General features: G+C 45.5%; 1 long non-coding RNA gene across 2 annotated transcripts in view; it reads right to left on the reverse strand.

The window, feature by feature from the left end:
- LOC121817728 (uncharacterized) overlaps nt 1–10,615 on the reverse strand; it is a 73,768-nt gene that overhangs the window by 56,527 nt on the left and 6,626 nt on the right. The gene's annotated exons all lie outside the window — the stretch shown is intronic.

The raw sequence follows: 10,615 nt of genomic DNA on the forward strand, positions 1-10,615 counted from the left end.
CAGAGAAGCCTGGTGGGCTACAGTCCATAAGGTCACAAAGAGTCAGACATGACTGAGGGACAAATACACACACAACTTGGCAATAGAGATCTGGGATTCACTTAAACTTTTTAATTGGAGGCACACTAGAATTAGGAAACTGGTCCTGTTTCTAAACACTTTGACCTCATCTTTTTTCATCTGTGATATTAAAGGAGTTGAATCAATTACCTTATAAAGTAACTCCTGGCTCTGAAATTCTGTGGTTCTCAATTACTCCCCAGAGCTACTAATTCCAGATAATTTTATAATCCTTTATAACAGCTTTAAATCACAAATGAGATTGATAACAAAAATTTTCTACCTCTATATGTTTATTTTTTCTTTTCTACACTATGCCGGTTCTCCAGAGCACACTTTTGTTAATTACGAGGGCCCTTACTATTTATCGTGAGCCAAATAAAATAAATATTTGACTCTGGCAAAGGAAATGTATTTTTTTTTTTCCTAGCATGATGCCAACCTTCATTCCATACCTTGCCCCATCACTGAGTCAACAGTGAGCTTTATCTGCACGTGGAAAAGACATTAGGGAATGAATGAGTCATGGCCCCACCAGAGCCCTTTGAGGTCAGGTGGACACTGGCTGCCAGCCCCTCCCTGCGAGGGAGCCCTTGGCAGGACCCTGAATGGGAACTGCAGTGACCTTTGCTTAAAGGTAAGGAAATGAATCATAGGGCTTGATCGACTTACTAGTTCTGTCTCCACGTGAAGGAGCAAGGATAAAACTGATGGCTGCCTGATAAGAAAATTGGAGCAAAGCGCAGAAGACGGAAATACACGAGCCTCAGATCTTTGGAAGGGAGAATGTTGCAACTTGATGGAAGGTGCTTTGCTGGACTGCTTTCATCTTAGGTGGAACGTCAGGGCCATTAGTCAAAAGTCAGATTTGAAGCAGGTGAAACTTCAAAGTAACATATTATTTAGTCATTAAATACGGAGCTCAAGGCTGAATCCCTTGACCGTGCCTTTGTTGTCCATAAGGAAAACAGATCCCCAGTTGTCACGAAACTACCTAAGAAGTATGGTGTTGTTGCTATTGCTGTTGTTGTTTTGCACCTCAGTCATATCCAACCCTTGTGACCCCATGGACTGTAGCCCGCCAGGCTCCACCGTCCGTGGGATTTCCCAGCAGAAACACTGGAGTGGGTTGTCGTTTCCTTCTCCAGCTCATAGTGATTAGATGGTGTCTTTCATGGAGGCACATCGCTGAGTATGCACTGCATCTTGCTGTTGCTATTGTTCACTAAGTCGTGTCCAACTCTTTGCGACCCTGTGGATTGCAGCACTCCCTGGCTTTCCTGTCCTTCACTATCTCCCAGAGTTTGCTCAGATTCATGTCTATTGAGTCCATCATGCTATCCAACCATCTCATCCTCTGCCGCCCCCTTCTCCTCCTGCCTTCAATCTTTCCCAGCACCAGGGTCTTTTCAAATGAGTCAGCTCTTCACATCAGGTGGCCAAAGGATTGGAGCTTCAGTTCCAGCACATCCTTCCTAGCTTCCAGCATCTCAACCCACCTCTCCGACCTTCAGGAAAGCAGATGCCATCACAGTGAGTGGTCATTGTATTGGTCAAGGGAAATTAGTTCCCCTGGGTAGTGCTGTGTTTGAGAAGATAGACTGCGCGGCCTCACCCGGGCCAGCAGACTCCAGCCCAGAAGTGCTTCAAGCCACGTGACTGACCTCTCAGGAGCTTCTCTGGATACAATTCTCAGACACAGATTAACCAACAACATCTTCCTAGGAAACTACGATCATTTCTAGTAAAATATTAAAATAAAATTGGGGAGAATTTCCTGCAATTATTTTCTTTGACTGGAATGTCAATATCTTTATATCCTCTGAATCTTTAATATTTTCAGCGTTTAGAGAAACTTCCCAGATGGTTGTTTGTCTTTTAAAGAAGTTTTAAAGATATACTTTGTGAAGTGTGGCTGTCTCTGGATGGAGAGATTGTGGGGAAGTTTCACTTTTTTTATTTTCTACGTTTTGAATTGTTTGAACTTCTTACAGGGCAAATATATGTTTCAAAGTTTACAGATATATACTTTGCAATCCAAAAAAGTAATCTTCACAGGTTGAGAACTTCCTGGATCATTGTTCCATGTAAAGCAAGCCCTTCAAATATCTTATCAGTGAATGTATATTACACGTGGTGCTTCCCGGGTGGCGCTAGTGGAAAAGAACCCAGTGGCCAACACTGGAGATGTAAGAGACTCAGGTTAGATCCCTGGGTCAGGAGGGTCCCCTGGAAAGGAAATGGCAACCCTCTCCAGTATTCTTGCCTGGAGAATCCCATGGACAGAGGAGCCTGGTGGGCTATAGTCTATGGTGTTGCAAAGAGTTGGACATGACTGAAGCCACTTAGCATACACCCATATTACATGTATATTTTTGCCTATAGTGTAATGTCATGCCCTTATTAATGCTCAATAAGTATTAGTTGAATAAAATTATCAAGAAGGATACAACACCTGTCTCCTAGCATCGAGAACATTGTCAAAAAGTCAGCCCATCACTGTCTTAACCATTGTTACAGACTGAATTCTGAACATCTATCCATTAAGTTCATCCTAAAATGAATGGAAAATGAGGGAAGGAGGAGCCACAAAAGGGGAACCTCAGAGATGTGTGAGGGGCTGGACCCTTCATACATTCTCCTCACGCTAAGGAATTCTGGAAAGCTGTGCCCACAATTGCCTCTTGGTTATGTTTTAACCAGTCTTGGTGTAAACCCATGCCTTCCTGTCTGTGCTGCCAGACTCTTCAGAGGCCCCATCCAACCCCTTACCATCTCTGCAGCAGTGCTTGGCGTCCTTGGAAACCCTGACTGTGAATCCCCTACCTGTGGTTGCTGTGTGCACCCACCATGCAGCGTGCCTCGCCTGGAGCGGCATGAAGCACAGCACCACATCCCCTCTGGGCACGCAGTGCCCGGCCCTGCCCCCAGGCGAGATATTTACCTGGGCATGTGCTCAGCAGGCCTGAGTCACCAGCCCTCGGAAACCTCACCTCCTAAGCCTGGCTGCTTTATTAAAGAGTTGGCTGAGCACCAACAAGTGAGCTATTTTTATTCAAAACTTGGGCTCAAAGATAAAATTATGGCCGAGAGGAAAAGAGATGCTGAATGTGCTTTCTGGAAAGTCTAAAGCGAAACACTCTCGCAGTCCTGCTGTTGTTCCGAGGGCACCACTTGAGTGCGTCAATCAGCAGAGCCTTGTTCGTGTTCCTGGGGGAGAAATCCAGCCACGGGATGCAGCCCATGTGCCCCTTACGTAGACAGGGGTGCGTCCTTGCCGCATCCGGTGTCAGAGCCCAAAGCGGTCAAACTGAAGAGCACCCAAAGCAGAGCACGAAGCCAACTCATATCAGCATCAGGGCTTCCCGGTGGCTCAGCGGTAAAGAATCCGCCTGCCAATGCAGGACACGCAGGCTCCATCCCTGGGTCGGGAAGATCCCCTGGAGGACGGCATGGCAACCCACTCCAGTATTCTTGCCTGGAGAATCCCACGGACAGAGGAGCCTGGCGGGCTACCTGGTACTCTTGGCTGTTCACAAAGAGTCCGACACGAATGAGCCACTAAACTACAGTAACAACATGTCAGTATCAGCGACTCTGCGACCCTCCTCGACTCCCAGGTCACCAACCATGATGTCCTGGTGCTGGGGTTTGGAAAGCCAGGAAAAAAACTAAGTGGGTAGAACTCTTGAGAGAGAGACATAAATAATTCTTTACCAATAGAATTTAATAGTGTCCACAGAGCCTCCCTAACCACCTTTCCCAACAAGCCTCCACTGCCTCATAGCACACCAAACCATAGACCTAGGCTTCTGGTTGCCAGGGCAGAAGAACGTGGGGGAAGGGAGAGTCAGGGAGTTGGGATGGACGTGTTCACACTGCTATACTGAAAACGGATCACCAACAAGGACCTGCTGTAGAACGCAGGGAACTCTGCTCAATGTTACGTGGCAGCCTGGATGGGAGGGGAGCTCGGGGGAGAATGGATACATGTGTATGTACGGCTGAGTCGCTCTGCTGTCCACCTGAAACTATCACAGCCCTGCTAATCCGCTATACTCCAATATAAAATAAAAAGCTGTTTAAAAACATATATCCAGGACCTAGTCGTTTGTAACTTTGTAGGTGGTGGATTACAGTTTTAAAATTGAGCCAAGAGATGGCCTAAAATTAAGCTGGTGGTTAAAGGGAATTGAGGGTGGGTGTGAGGATGGCGATCCTGAAACACAGGATCGAAACCAGAGTTGCCGCGTCCATCCAGACAGCGCCCTTGGTTTGTGGATGGTCCCCAGAGCCTGAGGGTCTCGTGTGTCAAGTCCCTCGGGTACAGGTCTGGGAGGTTTGGCAGGTGAAGTGTAGTATAAGTATTTTTTACTTAAGGACAGATTTTATTTTCTTGGGCTCCAAAATCACTGCAGTTGGTGACTGTAGCCACAAAATTAAAAGATGCTTGCTCTTTGAAAGAAAAGCTATGACAAATCTAGACAGCAAGTTAAGAAGCAGAGACATCACTTTGCTGACAAAGGTCAGTCTAATCAAAGCTACGGTTTTTCCAGTAGTCATGTACAGATGTGTGAGTTGGACCATAAAGAAGGCTGAGCACCAAAGAATTGACGCTTTCAAAATATGGTGTTGGAGAAGACTCTTGGGAGTCCCTTGGACAGCAAGGAGGATCAAATTAGTCAAACCTAAAGGAAATCAACCCTGAATATTCATTGGAAGGATTGATGCTGAAGCTGAAGCTCCAATACTTTTGCCAGCTGATATGAAGAGCTGACTCATTAGAAAAGACCCTGATGCTGGGAAAGATTGAGGGCAGGAGAAGAATAGGGCAACAGATGGTGAGATGGTTGGATGGCATCACTGACTCAATGGATCTGAATATGAGCACTCTTCAGGAGACAGTGAAGGACAGGGAAGCCTGGTGTGCTGCAGTCCATGGGGTCACAAAGAGTCAGACACAACTTCGAGACTGAACAATACCACTACCACCATCGGAGTCGATGAATATCTGTATTAGATGAGCCACAAAATTAAGAGAACAAAGTATAGCTTAAATCTAGCCAAATGAGATTAGGATCAGTATTAATTACAATCAGTTACTTAAAATTTGAGAGCAGTTTGAAAATGAAGGGTAAAGAGCCCTTATCCTATTAACATACACTAGCGTACTCTTCATTTTACTTTTTAAATTCCATGAGATCACTTGATGGATTAAACAAAATACTAGAAGAATGAATTCCTTGGACAACAGCACTGTTAGCAAAGAAGCTAGAAAAAAAAATGACACAGAGTGTCTGAAGCGGTGGGGTTCATCTAAACACCACATAACGGAGAGGGAATGGTGACCCAAGAGGTCACATTTAATCCACTTGTCCGTTCATTCCAAGGTTACTGATTGATTGTGTGTGGGGGTCTGGTGAATTAGACAGATGAGAGCAGGTTGGCATTTCAGCAGGATGATTGGCTGCCCTGAAGAAAGAGGGTGGGGGACTTCCCTGGTGGTCTCGAGGCTGAGACTCTGCACTCCCAATGCGGGGTCCAGAGTAGGCTTTTCCTGGTGGCGCTAACACTTATATATATATTTTCATATATGTATATATATATATATATATATATATATACATATATGAAAGTCACTCAGTCATATCCAACTCTTTGTGACCCCATGGACTATACAGTCCATGGAATTCTCCAGGCCAGAATACTGGAGTGGGTAGCCTTTCCCTTCTCCAGGGGATCTTCCCAACCAGGGATCGAACCCAGGTCTCGTGCATTACAGGCAGATTCTTTACCAGCTGAGCCACAAGGGAAGCACAAATATATATATTATATTTCAAAAAGAGCATGAGGAGGTAAGATTGGAAGAAGAAGTAGTTAGAGGCTGCCTCAGTAATCCTGGGCAGACACAACAGAGCCTGAACTCCCTGATGACCTAGAAACAGACAAACTCATAGGGTAGATACCTGTCAGGTAGACTCGGCTCCTTTGCAAAGATTATTCTTACAATCAGGAAGAGAAACTCCAGCTGTCTCCACCAGGGAACACTTCTTGAGATCAGGTTATAATGACGGTAGTTGAAACTAATGCGCTTCTACACTCTCCATCTGTGTAGCAATAAAGTGGCTCGGAGTGTCCGTTCAAATCTTAGCTCTTCACCCTAGCTGTGTGACCTTGGAAAAGTTCCTAACCTCTCTGTACCTCCAGGCATGGACAGTTTTATAAGGATTAAGTGAGTCAATTATATGTCCCTGACCCCATGCACTTTTGTGTCTAATCATTTAGTGAGATCAATCAACTCACATTCTCAGACAGCAGACACGCCCGGCCATCGATACTGCATTACGCTGCACCTGCTCGTTTCTAATCGGTGGTGTCCCCAGGGCACAGGTCAGCTCCTGGCACACGTGAGAAACCAACTGTGACCCGGCTGAAGGTCAGCTCAAAGGCCTCACCTAACCACACCTGAGCATCGCCTGCCTGCCTCTCAGACTCCAGCTGTCCTGATGGGAGCCATTAGTCGTGTACTCCTAACCACCACTCGTGCTGGGCCAATTTACTTTTTCCCCCAAACTTTAAACCTTTTCTTTTGCATTGGGGTATAGCTGATTGGCAAATGTGGTAGTTTGGTGAACAGCAAGGGGACTCGGTCATTCATATACATTCTTCCTCAAGGGGATTCCCTGGTGGCTCAGACAGTAAAGAATCCGCCGGCAATGGGGGAGACCTGGGTTCGATCCCGGGGTCGGGAAGATCCCCTGGAGAAGGGAATGGCAACCCACTCCAGTATTCTGGCCTGGAGAATACCATGATGGAGAAGCCTGGCGGGCTACAGTCCGTGGGGTCAGAAAGAGTCGCAAACGACTGAGCAACTTCCCTTTCATGTTCGTTCTTCCTCAAACCCCCACTCCTGTCCAGGCTGGCACACAACACTGAGCAGAATTCCCCGTGCTATATAGCAGGTCCTTGCAGGTTATCCATTGCAAACAGAGCAGTGTGTACATGACCTTCCCAAACTCCCGAACTGTGCCTTCCCCCCGGCAGCCGTAAGTTTGTTTTCTAAGTCTGTGAGTCTCTTTCTGTTTTGTTAGGAAGTTCATTTGTGCCATTCTTTTCAGATCCCACATATAAGGGATGCCATACGGTGTTTCTCCTCCTCTGTGGACCTACTTCACTCAGTCTGACACTCTCTCGGTCACGATGGGCCAGTTCAGAACATGACTGTGTGGACAGTGGTTAACCTCTCAGGTTGCTTGATTACACTGGTGTGATTTGCTCAGTGTTTATACTTTGCTGTTCCAGAAGGAGGGTCCATGTCTTCACTGCTTTCAAATGTTACCTAGAACCCTCTTCCCTGCTCCAGGGAACCGGGGCAGCTCCAGAAGTCTGCGCTGCTCTTAGCCCCTGCAGGTCTATGCCTGTCCATCCAAGCCTCATCCCTCCGATGACACGGGGACCAATCTTCTGCATAGTTAAGAAATGGGGATGTTTCCCATACTTCTCCCTAGCGATGAATAACATGAAACGCAATTCATGACATTTAAAATTTGACTTTGTTATTGTTTCTATTCAGTCAAATCTTGTCTGACTCTTTGAGACCCCGTGGACTGCAGCACTCCAGGCTTCCCTGTCCTTCATTATCTTCCAGAGTTTGCTCAGATTCATATCCGTCGAGTCAGTGATGCCATCCAACCTCTGTTGTCCCCTTTTCCTCCCGCCTTCAATCTTTCCCAGCATCAGGGTCTTTTCAAATGAGTCAGTTCTTCACATTAGGTGGCCACAGTATTGGAGCTTCAGCTTCAGCATCAGTCCTTCCAGTGAATCTTCAGGGTTGATTTCTCTTAGGATGGACTGGTTGGATCTCTCTGTTGTCCAAGGGACTCTCAAGAGTCTTCTCCAGGACCACAGTTGGAAAGCATCAACTCTTCGCTGCTTAGCCTGTTAGCAGAAGTGCACTGACTGAAACTGCCCACCCTGGCCTGGCACCATAGTAACCATTCATGTGAGTTGTTTCACGACAGGAGGTCCTGGTGGGGAACACAGAACTAATGAGCTACCACCAACTGGAAGAGTTCGAGAAAGGTCAAAAGGAGACACCACGTGTCTGACCACCCCCCAGAATCCTCCTCTCTGGCATCCATCTTGGCTGAACAAGGCGTGCACCACCAGGAAGAACCCTGAGTCAGAGTGATTGGTGAGGGACAACCCGGAAACTAACCCCATCACCATAAAACCCGAGACGGCGAGCCACGTGACAGCAGTCCTGCTGGGTCCCCTCACCCTCCCGCAGGGGCGCCCCTTCTAGCGAAGTTCCTTGCTTTGTCAGCTGGTGTGTCTCCTCAGACAATTAACTTCCCAGTGTCAGACAAGGGTGATTTTCTGGGCCCTGGAAGGGCTCCCCCTTCTGCAACAAGCCTTCTTTGTGGTCCAACCGTCACATCCATACATGACTACTGGAAAAACTGTAGCTTTGACTAGACAGACCTTTGTCGGCAAAGTGATGTCTCTGCTTCTTAATACACTAAGTTTGTCATAGTATGTTTTAAATGATCGTGAATCCTAATCTGTCCTATTAATTTTTATTGAATTCAGTGATATCGAGTAAGGTGCTTTGGGTCACTTTCTCACCCAAAATTTCCCTTTCCTTATAAATAAGACCCTTTCTGAGCATGGGCTGGGACCTCTCCCACACTCCGCACAATGTAAGGGGTCCATCAGTCACAGGGACTTACTCACAGGGACTTAGTAAGCACAGTAGCTAAATCGACCGTTTCACTGACATTGACAAATCATTGACAAATCTGCACTGACATCAGAGAAAACTGGTTTTCTTCATATTTTTTAACAGCAATTTTCTCCAATGACGAAAAGTCCAGAGGAAAAAAAATGAAGAGGAATATCAAAATGCATACCTAGGATCAAAGGCTAACTTAGCTTAAAGAATTAAACAGGTTTAAGCTAGGTAAACATTAACTTGGAAGGGTATGCATTTGCAGTAGACACAAATATTTAAAGGGTGAAGTCATCCAGGATTGAGGAATTGTAAATGCAGATAAATCACCAGAAGCAAACGGAAATTGAGATTCGTACATAGATCAATATCTCAACCATGAAACTGATATACTTATCAAACAGAAATACATGGAAAGAACAATGCATCTTGATTAAGTAAAACTGATAGCTAGAATCAGGAAACAGTTTACTATTAGGATTTTAATTTAATTTACCACATTGAGAAAAAAATCACTATAATTATGTCATAATTAATCAATATAATTATCTCTATATATCTATATGCTATGGGTTATATCTAGAAGCTATGCTATGGGCTTCCCTGGTGGGTCAGACAAAGAATCTGCCTGCAATCCAGGAGATGCGGGTTTGATCCCTGGGTGGGGAAGATCCCCTGGAGAAGGAAATGGCAACCCACTCCAGTATTCTTGCCTGGTAAATCCCATGGATGGAGGAGATTTGCAGGAGCTACAGTCTATGAGTTTGCAAAGAGTCGGACACGACTGAGCAACTAACACTGTAACGCTGTCACTATCCACAGTGATTTTGAAGCCCAAGATAATAAAGCCTGTTACCGTTTTAATTTTTTCCCTATTTGCCATGAAGTGATGGAACCAGGTGCCATGATCTTAGTTTTTTAAATGCTGAGTTTTAAGCCAGCTTCTTCACTCTTCTCTTTCACCTCTTTCACCTCAGGCTCTTTATGGTCTAAGGTCATCATATACTCTGCTCAGTTATTTCTTTTTACTTTCTCAGAGAGAGCTTCTGGGGGAGGCCAGAGGACAGGCATGGGACAGGGAAGAAGAAATTCACCAGCATGGTGTCAGCTCTGAGATGGGTGTGTTCACTTACATTACTCCACTGGATTCATAGAAAGCCCGATAAGGGTGATGCTATTGTACGTTTGTAGAGAAGGGAACTAAGACTCTGAGAACTGAAGGTAAAACACTAACGCACATGTGCCAGGCTGCAAACCCACGCTCAGTCACCACACTGCACTTTCACACACCAAATGCAGGCTCCCCCACTCTGCCAGCCGGCCCGGAAGGCCAAAGGCCGGCTTTTCTCCACAGCCAGAGACCATTTTCTGTTTCAATATCCTATCTCATCAATTCTAAGATTCACCATTTTTTCTTTCATTTTTAACATCTCTGAAATTAAAATGCATCTTATATTCACAAGGGCTCCCCTGGTGTCTCAGAAGGTAAAGAATCCACCTGCAATGTGGATTCAATCCCTCGGTTGGAAGATCCCCTGAAGAAGGGGATGGCTACCCACTCCAGTATTCTCGCCTGGAGAATCCCATGGACGGAGGAGCCTGCAGGGGTACAGACCATGGGGTGGCAAAGAGGCGGACACGACTGAGCGACTAACCCTTTATATTCACAAAGCTTTACAGTTATACTTGCCAGCATTTGTTCCTTTTCCAGTGATGTATAAAAGAACGGTGTGTCATTAAAGATTTTAAAATTTAAAAAATAAAAAACTAAAATTTAAAAAAAAAATTAAAGATTTTAAAATTTAAAAAATAAAAAACTAAAAT

The sequence above is a fragment of the Ovis aries genome, chromosome 23, assembly GCF_016772045.2.
Source record: "Ovis aries strain OAR_USU_Benz2616 breed Rambouillet chromosome 23, ARS-UI_Ramb_v3.0, whole genome shotgun sequence".
Classification (NCBI taxonomy): Eukaryota; Metazoa; Chordata; class Mammalia; order Artiodactyla; family Bovidae; genus Ovis; species Ovis aries.